Source organism: Neolamprologus multifasciatus, chromosome 16 (assembly GCF_963576455.1).
Source record: "Neolamprologus multifasciatus chromosome 16, fNeoMul1.2, whole genome shotgun sequence".
Taxonomy (NCBI): domain Eukaryota; kingdom Metazoa; phylum Chordata; class Actinopteri; order Cichliformes; family Cichlidae; genus Neolamprologus; species Neolamprologus multifasciatus.
Window position 1 is genome coordinate 632,644 of NC_140454.1, and position 15,544 is coordinate 648,187.

Genomic DNA, 15,544 nt, shown 5'->3' on the forward strand with positions numbered 1-15,544 from the left:
TTTTACAAAACTCTGCAGCTCGTGTGCTGACGAAGACCAGAGTGCGGGCCCACATTACACCGGTTTTAGAAACGCTGCACTGGCTCCCCGTGTGTTTCAGGATCGATTTTAAAGTTCTTTTATTGGTTTTTAAATGTCTTAATGGTCTTGGGCCTTCTTATCTCTCACATTTGCTTTTACCATATGAAACCTCGTGGACCCTGAGGTCCTCTGGTACTGGCCTTTTGATTGTCCCTAAAGTCAGGACACATACTCACGGAGAGGCAGTGTTTCAGTGGTATGGTCCTCGTCTGTGGAACAGCCTGCCGGAGGAGCTCAGGGCCGCAGAGAACGTACATGTTTCTAAGAACAAGACCCACCTTTTTAATTTAGCTTTCACCGAACGCTTATTTATTTTATGCTTATTTATTCTGTTATTCTATTTATATTATTAATTTAGGTTTTACCTAATATTTATTGATTTTATTCTTATTCATTTTTTATCTTCTTACTCTATTTATATTTATACTGTATCCCATTCTTATGGGTTAGGGTTTGCTTTTAACCATGTAAAGCACTTTGTGCTACATTTGTGTATGAAAAGTGCTTTATAAATAAAGATTGATTGAGAAGCTTAAGAAACAGTAAATAATAGATATTGAAGGTTACTGAGCAGCATACAGGACTAAGGATATGTTTAGAGGCAGCAGCCAACCAAGAAAGTGTGTGTCTGTGAGTACCTGTTTTTACACCTGTGTGTGTGGGCGGACTTGTATTCATAAAGTTTCTCCTTGTAAGCGTCTAATAGTAGTGGGGAGCCATAGCCCTGCCCTCCCAGGACATGAAGGAGATCCTGGCCTCAGACATCCAGAGGCCCCCCAGAGCATGAGAGCTCAAGGAGGACCACTGCTGGGGCAATCCCGCCACCCACCTAGAAAAGGGCTGAGGAGCGCCCCAGGCGGCCATGTTTTCCCGTGTCCTCCCCTGGTAGAGTCATCATTTTCTGAACTATTCTCGACTCACCTGAGACTGATCCCTGGCAATCTGCGGGAGGGTATTTATGAGCTGTCTCTTCTGGGACAATTCACCAAATTATTCATGTTGGTAACAGTTTTTCTCTTTTCCATGTTCTATGACCAAGATTGAGTACTTACCTCCTCTTTGTGCTATAGTTTCCTCATCGTGCCACTGATCTGCTCGTCCTTCTCTGGATGCTGGTCATCACTAACTGGATTCACTCCACCATCGCTCCACAGTCTGTGTCTCTGGAAAAAAAAATGAATTAAAGAAAAAAAAGACTACAGAATAAGCACTTCTTGTAATGCAGTGTTAACATGAAAAAGACTCTGTAAGGTCTCCATTAAGCCAACAAATTAAATAACGCAACTCTCTGACTCAACATACAATTGTGAATCACACCCATATGACATTTGGGCATCAAAACATTTGAAATGTCTTAATTTCTCCCTTTCTAGCACCAGTATCTTCTTAGGAATGGTTTCATTTACCTGAAAAGCATGAAAATGATCATGGAAACACGTTTCATGCTCAACCATAACAAAAACAACAAACCAGCATGCAAAATGATCGAGGTTATCTTGCTGAATGGCATGTTTTCATAAGTGCCTGTGCAAACAGAAAGCCCAACACGATATTCAACTCCACTACACTTTTCCCAGTTTGTGAGTTTGTAAATCAGCGTGAAGATATGGTGATAGTATTCTTGTGTTTCAAGTGAACGCATTTTAACTGGACCAGACTCAACTGCTTTTAAACTCATACATTCCCAATGATAAGCTAACAGTCTTTAAAACATTTGTGTTTGGCTTCAAATCTCATCGTCCAGATATGAAGGAGAGGACCAATCTTTCGAATGCACCTAGGATAGTGGACCATGAAATGATGTTTTGGAATTAAGTTGTTTGATGGGTATAGTTCCTGGTGTTCAATAATCAGGTGCTTTAAATACACGGTCATTCGTTCGCTGGTAGAGTATGAGAAAACTATGTTTAGAATGTGCAACAACAAAAGCAACAAATGCCAGTGCAAATCATCCTCTGGTACCAGGTCACCAAATATCAAAGGTATGTGTTTGTGATGCATTTAAACCTATTCCATGCCCTGCACGATCCAGGTTAATATTCGTTGGTTTATTTTTTTTTTTCTATATAGCTGTAATCCGATTATTAAGTGATGACGTGACGAATCCTACTTCCGGGCCTAAAGTAGTCTGCGTTTAATATGGCTTTTGTGTTGTTAACATGTTTAATGTTTTGTATTTTCTTCTATTTAATCTCCAAAAGCTCCTGAAACAGTCAGTGATCACTGTTGACCTCCCTCGGCTTTTATTACCGCTAATCATTTATTTAAGCTCAGTTTTTAAAACCTTAGGATGTAGCTACAGCCCAGCCCATGCAGCAGTATATGAATGACTAACCTCGTATTGTGGATGGATTATCTCAGTTGTTCTCCTGGCTGAAGATACTGCCTTTCTGTTCCATGTTTCAGGTCCCTATGTTCTGTCTCCCCAGTCTGTTACGTTTACATGTCTTGAGTTCCGTCAGTGTGTTTCCTGTTAATGTTAATGTTTTGCTTCCCTTGTCTCGTCCTGCCTAATTACTCCCAGCTGTGCTCTCCTCCTGTGGCTCATTCCCCCTCGTTATCCCTCAGTGTATTTAAGTCCCATGTTTCTCTTTGTCAGTGTTGCGTCCTCCCTCATAGCTGTGTGATTTTTCCCCGTGGCTCCTTGTGCTTTAGTCTTCCCAGTTTAGTTTTGTATTGTTTTTTGTGTCCCACTCCACGCCAGCAATAAAGCTGTGTTTTTTGAGTTTAGTTTTCGTCTCTGCGAGTTTGTGTTTGGGTCCTACTCTTGCCTGCACACAGCCGTATTGTGACAGAGATGATGTGGATGGTGTTTCATCATTTAAGCACTGAGAACTACTAATCTGTTGGGTATCATGGTCAGAAGGGGCCTCATGAGGAACACATGTGCTAACAGTAGCATGTATCTTATTCAGATGTCTTCTAAATCCAGAATAACTTGAGAATTGTAAACAACATCCTATCTGACCACATTTTAGTTTCACATTTTTGCCAGGATACATTCCATGAACTAGTTTTTAATGTCTGAACAAAAGTAAAGCTGTACCAAAGGATAAAGCACAGAGAAAACAGGTCAACATTTTTTTTTTTTTTTTTTTTTTCTTTTTCGCCTGTCCCATTTGGTTCTTTAGCCGTCAGAATTGTTGTCTGAAGACCAACAAGGATACCCAATGGATTTATTTTGCCAAATGGATCATCATGGCATTGCCGTATTGGTCCATTTGATCGACCTTTGTTTTTATTATTTATTTTATTTTCAGTTGTTACAAACATTTTGAATGCATAACCTGGTTACTACTTATTCAACAGCTTTGCTCGCAACTCTTTGACTCTTGGACACTGTTGTGCCTACATCAATATTGGACACAGTGTTCTGCAAAAATGTGTACAGGCTGGACAGAGCATCTTCATATTTCACACTGAAAACAAAGTGACACTTGAACAGCTCATCAAATGCACCCAGTGATGTGCATGACTGACATGGAAGAAGCTTTCGATCCAATACTATGTAGAAGCTGAAAATCTGTGCTTTTGAAGTCCCTGTGGCCAGGAGATATGGCTGAGGGTTTCCTTCATTGTTCATGAGGTGATCCTCAAGGCTCTGGCAGGACTGAAACACAATAAAAAGCGTCACTTTATAAACCCTTAGGTTAAGAAAAAGTGTTCCATGAACCACAGTATCTGGAACTGGATCACATTATCTTGCCCCATCTTATCTTAATGACCTTGTAGTACCATATCACCCTATTAGAGCACTTCGCTCCCGCTCTGCAGGCCTACTTGTTGTTCCTAGAGTATTTAAAAGTAGAATGGGAGGCAGAGCCTTCAGTTTTCAGGCCCCTCTTCTGTGGAACCAGCTTCCAGTTTGGATTCAGGAGACAGACACTATCTCTACTTTTAAGATTAGGCTTAAAACTTTCCTTTTTGCTAAAGCATATAGTTAGGGCTGGACCAGGTGACCCTGAATCCTCCCTTAGTTATGCTGCAATAGATGTAGGCTGCCGGGGGATTCCCATGATGCATTGAGTTTTTCCTTTCCAGTCACCTTTCTCACTCACTATGTATTAACAGACCTCTCTGCATTGAATCATATCTGTTATTAACCTCTGTCTCTCTTCCACAGCATGTCTTTATCCAGTCTTCCTTCTCTCACCCCAACCAATCACAGCAGATGGCCCCGCCCCTCCCTGAGCCTGGTTCTGCTGGAGGTTTCTTCCTGTTAAAAGGGAGTTTTTCCTTCCCACTGTCGCCAAAGTGCTTGTTCATAGGGGGTCATATGATTGTTGGGCTTTTCTCTGTATCTATGAAGCGCCTTGAGGCGACTTTTGTTGTGATTTGGCGCTATATAAATAAAATTGAATTGAATTGAATTGAATCAGGTGCTCAGTTTAGAAAAAAGAGAAAAGAAGAGGAGGAGAAACGAGCAACAGATACAGGTAAGCAGATGTGTGATTGGATAATGACAGGTCATCCTGAAACAATCAGAATCAGAATACTTTATTAATCCCTAAGGAAATTATGTGCGTTACAGTTGCTCCAAGAAGAAATGGTAAAAATAGCAACAGTAACAGACTAAACTCCAAACAATACATTATGTTACAGATTTTAATATTAATTAGTCATTGTCAGTTGTTGATTTGTCCTGTTCTCATTGTATGACGAATTATGATGGCTGTTTGGTAGCCGTTTGCATACTATGCATACTCTCTCTCTCTTCATATGTGTGTGTGTGTACAACAGCTTTATGTTAATGTACAATCCTTAATATGTTTTGTCTGTGTGTGTGTGTGGGGGGGGGGCGCCAGAGAGTGTTCGCCCAGTGCGCCAAACAGGCTAGGACCGCCACTGTATATGTGCAGGGAGAGAGACAGAGAGAGAGAGAGTCTTATCACACACTACAGTTGCAGAGCAAACTCACATATCCCTTTTTGGAGTACGGATCCTTCAAAGATGGGAAGAGTGACACGATTCCAAGTGCATGAAACTCCTTTGTTGCTTTACTTACAGTTCTCCTGCAAAAGCAGAAGTGTTTTTGTGATAAGATCCTTGCCAGTTTTAAAAATGAATAGAATAAACATTATTCCTCTTACCCTTCCTTTTCACGCATGTGAGCTACAATGACGTTCACCATTAATCGCCTGGTGGAATCTTTCAAACTCTCAGTTTTTTCATACTCATGGATGACAGTCAGAATCTGCTCCACTGTCTAAACACATTTGATACAAAGAACAAAACAATTGACAAAAAATGAGACAATTTTAACCCAAACATATGAACTACATGAAATACTATATCAAATTATTTTTCTCTAATCTGTTTTATCTTCGTGTTTAAGCTTTTTCAAGTAAGGACAACTAAAGAGTCAAGTACAAGTCTATTAAGTAATGTATCTACATTTCTTTCATGTATGCTGTCCAATAGAGGCTTCTTCCACATGTTGCTTCAGGACAGTCAAATCTGAGGGTGACAAACATAAATATTAGAATATAAGGCATATACAATCAAAAATCAACCACAACAAAGCATTTACGCACACAGGGCCAGTAAACTGCACGCTTTGATTAAATTATACTTTCTCCCAGGAGAACAGATGGTTATTTTGTATTTTATTATGGTAATATACAATTTACATACCACAAGGTGTGAGTGTCACATAGCGTGTTAGGTCTGAGCAGTCGCGCAGCTTCTTGGATGATTGTGTTTCCAGGACGTCTGAAATGCATGTGATAAATCCAACTTACTGTTGAGCCATGAAAGCAGCGTTTTGTGACTGTTACCACAGGATATTAGACAAATGAAAAATGTTTATTTAAGAGTAACTGTACAAATCAAATCCTACAAAATCTATCAGAGCATATATTTACTTACCTTCAGCTGGATAGATGACAAAACCTCTTTGACTGCTGCAAGTTCAGGGAAGACATCCTCATCCACCTCTATACGCTGCTCATCCGTGACTTTCAGGGCTGTAATTTCTGGTATGAGAAACTTCTGCTGCACTGAAGTAAAATCATCACTTAGTTAATAACAACATTATCATTTCCTCTTTAATGACTTATTACAAACCATGTATAACTTACCTGCACTCATAAAATCTGTGAAGCTGACTTCTTCCAATTTGACGTATTTCTTTGTCTCTCTGTGTTTTACTTTTATCAACATCTTGAAAAAAAACCTTTACTAATATGAAACATAACATGTGGAAGAAGAAGAGGCTGTTTATGGTAACTTTATGTGAACTGTGTATAACTTAATCAATAAACAATTTCTAACATTGAGCTAGCCTGTCCACACTAGCTACTGCTTAAAATCTATTTAGCAGACAATGTGACCGCATGTTTGCCGTGTCCTTGTCTAAGACTTTAAGACTAAATAAAAAAGACAAGTCAAAATAAAAAAGATAAGAAGTTGCAACGCGTGTTTGCGTACATAAGATTTTCTGGAGGAGGACAGACATTTGTTTAGAACTCTTAAAGATGTCGAAGAAGCTCCTTTAAGCAATTACTTAAGTGTTCCTCCACCTCCAAAGAAATGTCAGGAGTCCGAACCACAAAAGAAGCGCGTATTCTCGGAAAAGTGGTTGCAGAAGGTGAGCTGGCTTCAAACAAATGATGAACGCACAGAGATGTGGTGCAGAATGTGCCGTGAAAATCCCACTCTAGCGGACAAAAACAGCCTTTTATATGGACGCAAACGCGCGCTGCAACTTCTTATCTGGTGCGCGTCTTTTATTTTGACAGCGAATGCGCACATGCGGACCACTTATGTGCACCTGTGTAAATAACATAATGTTCTGCCGGGTGTATTGTTGGTTTTCCCTCGATTTCTGAGTCGACAAGCGCCTTTGTTACTGGGACCAGTCATTTTAAGAAAGGCCCCCATTAGAACCCATGAGAAATGCAAGAAATGCATTATTGCTCAGTCTGCAATATCTTTCCCAGAACAAACACCAATTGCAAATAACAAACTAAAAATAAACCTGAAAATCTGTTTAGAACAGCTACTATGTTGCAAAGAGTGAACTACCACTGGCACAATTTAGCAGTCTTTGCAAACTTCAAACAGCAAATGGCCTCGATCTTGGTTCCACTTGCCTCTTACCTGTGACTTCAGTGGAAATTTCAGATTCAGGATCTGACACAGACTGATTCATGTTCTACAGTTCTTACAAGTTCATAGAAATTTCTGTTCAATTAGAACCAAGTATTTGAGTTGATGATTGTAATTTTTATACAATGTTGTAATTTGTGTTTCAACAATTTTTTGATTAATGTTTTGTTTTACATGGGTGCATAAGTAAAATATAAAGTTACCTAACTAGCACTACACATGTTTTCTACATGTTACGCTGATTCGTTGATAGCAGCTAGGCTAACATTAGTCAAAAGTAAGCTAACTAACTTATCTTACTCAGGGCTCGCAAAATTTCAAAATCTCTGGTAGCCCTTCGGGTAGGGACTCTTCAGTTTTTGGTAGCCCAAAATAAATTTAAGTAGCCCAAATAAAAAAGAGAGCAATTTTTTTGATTGATGTTTTGTTTCCTGTTTTGTTTCCGTTACAATATTATACATTAAAGTATATTATTGTAACGGCTACCAGGGATTTTGAAATTTTGCGAGCCCTGAGTAAGATAAGTTAGTTAGCTAACTTTTGACTAATGTTAGCCTAGCTGCTATCAACGAATCAGCGTAACATGCAGAAAACATGTGTAGTGCTAGTTAGTTAACTTTATATTTTACTTATGCAGCCATGTAACCAAATATATACAAATAACGTCACACAGAAAATCCCAAAGTAAATAAAGTATTTTTACCTCCTACATGTCGGAGTCCAAGAGACAAGCACAGATAGGCGGGGTAACGGTCGACAGACAAACAACACCAGCAACGTGTTGAATTAGACTCCTTAGCGCTCAGTGAATGAACACCTAAATATTACACCGCTTGAGAGTACTCCCCAACACTGACTGTAGTATAAAGTGAAAAATGAGCTCCTGGAATGTAACTCTTGTGCACTTTTATGCCTAACTCCAGAATATTTAACTCCAGAGATTTGCTGTGTACCCTATGGTATGGTAATTACCCTCTCCTCTGTTCACAGTTCACAGCACGCTAAGGTCATCACGGCACGAGTCCCTCTGCATGTTTAAAGCTGCTGCTCTCACTACACATTAGATCGCCACATCACAAATCCCTTCTTGTGTTTAAACCTTTGTTTATAGTTTTAAATAAAGCTTGTGAAAAATTCATTCAGCTGTCTCTGTGTTTGGGTCTGCAGTCTGCAGTAACGTACTGGCCCTCCTAACCCTAACCCATGAATGCTCCAATTACCACGAGAACTACTGTTGTCTTTACCCGCCACATCTTCACGAGTTCTTCTTTCAGCCCTTGGTATATTTCTTCCTGATGTTGCTATCACTCAGTATCACTAGGGAATCAAAGACGGTTCCTTGTAGAAAACCAGTTCCCAGCAGTCTTGGAATTGTTAGTCTGCCTGCCTATCGATCCCGCTTATCCGTTCATACACTCGCCCTACAATCAGCTGATTTCAGTTGAAATCTCAGTCAGGTTCTCAGTCATCCAGGTCATCGTAGTCAAAGGAGCTTGCAAAGAAAAGCGTCTGGACTTCTTTAAGTTACTTGAAGACGTTTCACCTCTCATCCGAGAGGCTTCTTCAGTTCTAAGGTCAATTGGTGGAGAGTCCCAGATATAACCCTAGTGGGAGTGTCCCCCCACAGAGGGACAAAAGGACCCCCTGATGATCCTCTAATCGCCTGAGCCAAGGTGTGGAACTGGGTGTGGGTCCCAATCAGCCAGAGTTTCGGGTGATTTCATTGTGAAACCTGGCCCCACCTTATCATGCAAATTCTTGAGGTCAGATGGCCCAGGGTGTGAGTGGGCCTTAAGGCGTCTGGGAAGGGATCTCAAAACTGGATTATACACAGCAAATTCAAAAGTGTTAAATGTTTTGGTGTTAGTAGTCTTAGAGTTAATTTTACTCTAAGTAGAGTCACATTCTTTTAATGTAACTCTGAGGTGTGAAATGATAGTAGTTAAAATCGAGTGTTAAAAATGAGTGTTTCTATTTCAAATCTGGAGGTGTTACAATGGAAACGTTAACTCTTGACCTCTTAACTCTGAACTCCTACAGGGGCTATGACACCAATAGAGTAAATTCACAGACTACGCCCCCAGCACGGCTCCAATCGAAGCTGAAGTGAAGCCGTTTCAGAACATTTTGCTCTACATATTTGAGTTGTTTGCCATGCTTGGTAAGTCATGTTTTCAAAGATTGTTTCAATTATTGTTATTAGCTTTTACTTCTGTGGCTCTTTGGAGTTGAGACAAAGCTGTGTGAAAGGCATTAGCCATGTTGCTCGCTGATAGCATAATATTCTGTTTTAGCTAGCTGAAAGGTATTGTTTGCGGGCAAATACCACAGCCTTGGAAAAAAAGCTTGGTCAAATACACTTAAAACAATGTCTAGAATGTGAAATGTTGATATAATGGTGCTAATTGAAGCCTGAAAACGATCTCCCATAAAAAACGAGCAAACAGCAGTAGCAGATGTCCCGAGTCCCGACTGAGTTCTACGTTAGCACTTAGATTCCTCCAGAGTTTTGTGCACACGGTTTAGGTAAAAATGAAAAAGGTTGAGGTTTTACATTTAGTTCAGTATTACCTGTTGTCTGTGTCCTTGTCTTTTGGGAAAATACTTTACACAAGTAATCGCTCAAAAAGGATTCCTTTTTTTTTTTACTGTGCTGCAATTGATTTGTGCCATTAATTAGTGTCAACTAATTTTTATTCAATCTCCACATAGGATATGCTTGTGAAGATGGAATATGGGGGAGAGCAGAAGTGCGTTGAAGTTCCACAAAGTGATGACTGAAGGACATGCATATTGTATTTTGTTTTTATTGAAATAAGTGATGAGAATGCTGTTATTTGCACCAGCTCACCTATGTCAGACCTTTTGATAAACGAAATTCTAATGAAAGTGAGAACATGTACACTGTTACATCTTTCAGAAAATGTTTTGAAATTGTGGTGCACAGTTCAGAATAAATGTTTTTCAAAAACCATTGTGTCTTTTTAGTAAATGTTTATTTCCAAAAGAAATTTCTAGTAGTTCAGAACAGTAAAATTCCCGCTTTTTAGAATTAATTAGAAGATAACTCTTACGTAGTTAAACTAAAATACTCTTTGAGAGTTAATATATAAACTCTTAACACCAAGTGTTAAATTATCAACTCCAGAGAGATTTGGTGTTTAACACTAAATCAGAGTTAACATACCAACTCTCCAAAAAGAGTTAAATTAACACTCTCTGGTGTGGACCCATATAGACACTTTAAAAGTGTTGAAATCAAATCTGACAGTGTTAATTTGGACATGCTGGATTTGCTGTGTAGATGGCAGAGAGTTGGTGTCGTAAACCACCGCCTCTGTTCAAAGATGGTCGCTCACAGTGGACATAGATGGCTTCTTTCACTCCTCTTTCAAACCATCTGTCCTCTCTGTCCAAAATGTGAACATTGGCATCCTCGAAAGAGTGTCCTTTATCCTTAAGATGCAGATGGACAGCTGAATCTTGTCCTGTGGAGGTCGCTCTTCTGTGTTGTGCCATGCGCTTGTGAAGTGGCTGTTTGGTCTCTCCAATGTAGAGGTCTGGGCATTCCTCGCTGCACTGTACGGCATACACCACATTGTTAAGTCTGTGTTTTGGCGTTTTGTCTTTCGGGTGAACCAGTTTTTGTCTGAGTGTGTTGCTGGGTCTGAAGTACACCGGGATGTCATGCTTGGAGAAAACCCTCCTGAGTTTCTCTGATACACCGGCTACATAGGGGATGACAATGTTGTTGCGCCTGTCCTTCTTATCCTCCCTCGCTGGTGTCTGATCTTCTTTTCTGTGCCTCTTTGCTGACTTTAAAAACGCCCATTTAGGATAGCCGCACGTTTTGAGTGCTTCCTTTACATGTGTGTGTTCCTTCTTTTTCCCTTCAGGCTTAGAGGGAACATGTTCTGCCCGGTGGTGTAGGGTCCTAATTACTCCAAGTTTGTGTTCCAGAGGGTGATGGGAGTCAAACAGGAGGTACTGGTCCGTGTGTGTGGGCTTCCGGTAAACTTCGATGTTGAGGTTGCCATTCTCTTCAATGTGCACAGCGCAGTCCACAAAGGCAAACAGTCATCCTTCGTGTCTTCCCTGGTGAACTTGATGTTTTTATCCACAGCGTTGATGTGCGCAGTGAAGGATTCCACTTCTTGTGTCTTGATTTTGACCCAGGTGTCGTCTACATATCTGTACCAGTGGCTGGGTACTCTTCCTTTGAAAGAGCCAAGAGCCTTCCTTTCCACTTCCTCCATGTAAAGGTTGGCTACAATAGGTGACACGGGGGAGCCCATAGCACAGCCATGTTTTTGTCTGTAATAGCCTTCGTTGTATTTGAAATATGTAGTGGTGAGGCAGAGGTCTAACAGTGTGCAAATCTGATCGGGTGTGAAGTTGGTCCTGTCCTCCAAGGAGCTGTCTTCTTGTAGTCGTTTTCTGACAGTCTCCACTGCCTCCGTGGTGGGTATGCAAGTGAAGAGAGAGACTACATCAAAGGACACTATGGTTTCATCTGGATCCAGGGTAAGTTTCTGGACCTTGTCAGTGAAGTCGGTGGAGTTCTTGATGTGGTGTGGGGTGTTCCCCACGAGAGGAGCAAGGATGGTAGCAAGGTGTTTTGCAATGTTATAAGTGGCTGAGTTTATGCTACTGACTATGGGTCTGAGTGGGACAGCTTCCTTGTGGATTTTTGGAAGTCCGTAAATGCAGGGTATGGCATCCCCTGGGTAAAGGCGGTGATAAGTAAGGCGGTCAATCATTTTGTCCTTTTCCAAGTCTTGAAGGCAAGCTATAACTTTCTTTTTGTAGCTGCTTGTGGGGTCTCGCTTTAAGGCTTCGTAGGTATTGTTGTCACTGAGGAGAGTAGTGATCTTTGTATGGTAATCTGTAGTGTTAAGGACCACGGTGCATCTTCCCTTATCCGCTGGTAAAACAGTGATGTTGTGGTCTTTGCTCAGGGAAGCGACGGCCTTCTTTTCCTGTATTGTGAGGTTGGACGGAGGGACTTTGGCACTGGAGAGGGTGGCTGAGACTTTCATCCTGATTTGCTCTGCTTCTGTCTGTGATAATTTATTAATCCGAATGGCAGATTCTGTGGCTGTGATGAGGCCCACTATGGGCAACTGTTGTGGAGAAATGGCAAAATTGAGACCTTTGGCTAATACTCTCTTTTCAGGTTCAGTGAGATTCCTGTCTGAAAAGTTCTTAACCCATTTCTCCTGACTGTCTTCAGGTGTGTTTTCTTCTATGGGTTGTGTAGGTTCAGATTCAGAATGAGGAGTGTGTGTTTTTGAATGCAAGGTGTGAAATTTCCTGCGTTGTCTTTCTTTTCCTTTCGAGTGTTGGGCCCGCTGAGCCTTGTCCACAAACTTGTAAACCTCTTCTAAGATTGGAGAGGGTAGAAGTGTTTCCAGTTCCTGCAGAGTCTGGCTGATCTTGATTTGGAGGGCATCTATAGTGAAATGGACCTGTCTTATCCTTTCACTTAAAAGGTGATATTGCGCTCTCTGTAGAATCAAGTCTGCTCTGTATCCCCTGACAGTGGATCCAAGGCGCAGGCTCTTGGGAACAACTCTGGTTTGTCTGCATCTTAGGTTGAAACGGAGATGGTTCCTATAATCCGCTAGTTTCCTTGATTCCCTTTCATACTCCCGCACCAGTTGAAGGGTGTTCCTCCCAAAATGTACGGCAATATGTCTGTGAAGGTTCTCAGTCATCCAGGTCATCGTAGTCAAAGGAGCTTGCAAAGAAAAGCGTCTGGACTTCTTTAAGTTACTTGAAGACGTTTCACCTCTCATCCGAGAGGCTTCTTCAGTTCTAAAGGTCTAAAGTCCTAAAGTCTAAAGTTCTAAAGGCCAAAGGTCTCAATTTTGCCATTTCTCCACAACAGTTGCCCATAGTGGGCCTCATCACAGCCACAGAATCTGCCATTCGGATTAATAAATTATCACAGACAGAAGCAGAGCAAATCAGGATGAAAGTCTCAGCCACCCTCTCCAGTGCCAAAGTCCCTCCGTCCAACCTCACAATACAGGAAAAGAAGGCCGTCGCTTCCCTGAGCAAAGACCACAACATCACTGTTTTACCAGCGGATAAGGGAAGATGCACCGTGGTCCTTAACACTACAGATTACCATACAAAGATCACTACTCTCCTCAGTGACAACAATACCTACGAAGCCTTAAAGCGAGACCCCACAAGCAGCTACAAAAAGAAAGTTATAGCTTGCCTTCAAGACTTGGAAAAGGACAAAAGCATTGACCGCCTTACTTATCACCGCCTTTACCCAGGGGATGCCATACCCTGCATTTACGGACTTCCAAAAATCCACAAGGAAGCTGTCCCACTCAGACCCATAGTCAGTAGCATAAACTCAGCCACTTATAACATTGCAAAACACCTTGCTACCATCCTTGCTCCTCTCGTGGGGAACACCCCACACCACATCAAGAACTCCACCGACTTCACTGACAAGGTCCAGAAACTTACCCTGGATCCAGATGAAACCATAGTGTCCTTTGATGTAGTCTCTCTCTTCACTTGCATACCCACCACGGAGGCAGTGGAGACTGTCAGAAAACGACTACAAGAAGACAGCTCCTTGGAGGACAGGACCAACTTCACACCCGATCAGATTTGCACACTGTTAGACCTCTGCCTCACCACTACATATTTCAAATACAACGAAGGCTATTACAGACAAAAACATGGCTGTGCTATGGGCTCCCCCGTGTCACCTATTGTAGCCAACCTTTACATGGAGGAAGTGGAAAGGAAGGCTCTTGGCTCTTTCAAAGGAAGAGTACCCAGCCACTGGTACAGATATGTAGACGACACCTGGGTCAAAATCAAGACACAAGAAGTGGAATCCTTCACTGCGCACATCAACGCTGTGGATAAAAACATCAAGTTCACCAGGGAAGACACGAAGGATGACTGTTTGCCTTTGTGGACTGCGCTGTGCACATTGAAGAGAATGGCAACCTCAACATCGAAGTTTACCGGAAGCCCACACACACGGACCAGTACCTCCTGTTTGACTCCCATCACCCTCTGGAACACAAACTTGGAGTAATTAGGACCCTACACCACCGGGCAGAACATGTTCCCTCTAAGCCTGAAGGGAAAAAGAAGGAACACACACATGTAAAGGAAGCACTCAAAACGTGCGGCTATCCTAAATGGGCGTTTTTAAAGTCAGCAAAGAGGCACAGAAAAGAAGATCAGACACCAGCGAGGGAGGATAAGAAGGACAGGCGCAACAACATTGTCATCCCCTATGTAGCCGGTGTATCAGAGAAACTCAGGAGGGTTTTCTCCAAGCATGACATCCCGGTGTACTTCAGACCCAGCAACACACTCAGACAAAAACTGGTTCACCCGAAAGACAAAACGCCAAAACACAGACTTAACAATGTGGTGTATGCCGTACAGTGCAGCGAGGAATGCCCAGACCTCTACATTGGAGAGACCAAACAGCCACTTCACAAGCGCATGGCACAACACAGAAGAGCGACCTCCACAGGACAAGATTCAGCTGTCCATCTGCATCTTAAGGATAAAGGACACTCTTTCGAGGATGCCAATGTTCACATTTTGGACAGAGAGGACAGATGGTTTGAAAGAGGAGTGAAAGAAGCCATCTATGTCCACTGTGAGCGACCATCTTTGAACAGAGGCGGTGGTTTACGACACCAACTCTCTGCCATCTATAATCCAGTTTTGAGATCCCTTCCCAGACGCCTTAAGGCCCACTCACACCCTGGGCCATCTGACCTCAGGAATTCGCATGATAAGGTGGGGCCAGGTTTCACAATGAAATCACCCGAAACTCTGGCTGATTGGGACCCACACCCAGTTCCACACCTTGGCTCAGGCGATTAGAGGATCATCAGGGGGTCCTTTTGTCCCTCTGTGGGGGGACACTCCCACTAGGGTTATATCTGGGACTCTCCACCAATTGACCTTAGAACTGAAGAAGCCTCTCGGATGAGAGGTGAAACGTCTTCAAGTAACTTAAAGAAGTCCAGACGCTTTTCTTTGCAAGCTCCTTTGATCACATTAGAAAGGTAAAGTAATCATCCACAACTATTTTCAGTTGCCGATGATAAAGGATTCAGAAAGTTTATTCATGCAGGTCCATATGACAGAGAATGTGCATGTTCTTTCTGTTTTCATATTTTAATTTATATTTAATTGTGTTGTGGTTTGCAGTGTTTTGTGTTGTTTCACTTTAAATTTGTAAAAGGAAAAAGCTGAAAATTTAAATAGTTAAAAGTTGAAATGTGAATAGTTGATTTTTGTATTATATGATTTATTTATTACATTTTATGTGGAGTGAATAAAAGTATAT

The 15,544-nt window shown here is 41.7% G+C and overlaps 1 long non-coding RNA gene and 1 pseudogene across 1 annotated transcript; one reads left to right on the top strand and one right to left on the bottom strand.

The window, feature by feature from the left end:
- Positions 1–427: 427 nt before the first annotated feature.
- LOC146499929 (uncharacterized) lies at positions 428–6,366 on the bottom strand (annotated as a pseudogene).
- A 2,283-nt stretch (positions 6,367–8,649) lies between these two features.
- On the top strand, positions 8,650–10,227 carry LOC146499930 (uncharacterized). Its single transcript, XR_014869767.1, has 2 exons — positions 8,650–9,352; positions 9,904–10,227. It is a non-coding gene; the product is annotated as an uncharacterized LOC146499930 (long non-coding RNA).
- Positions 10,228–15,544: the final 5,317 nt, after the last annotated feature.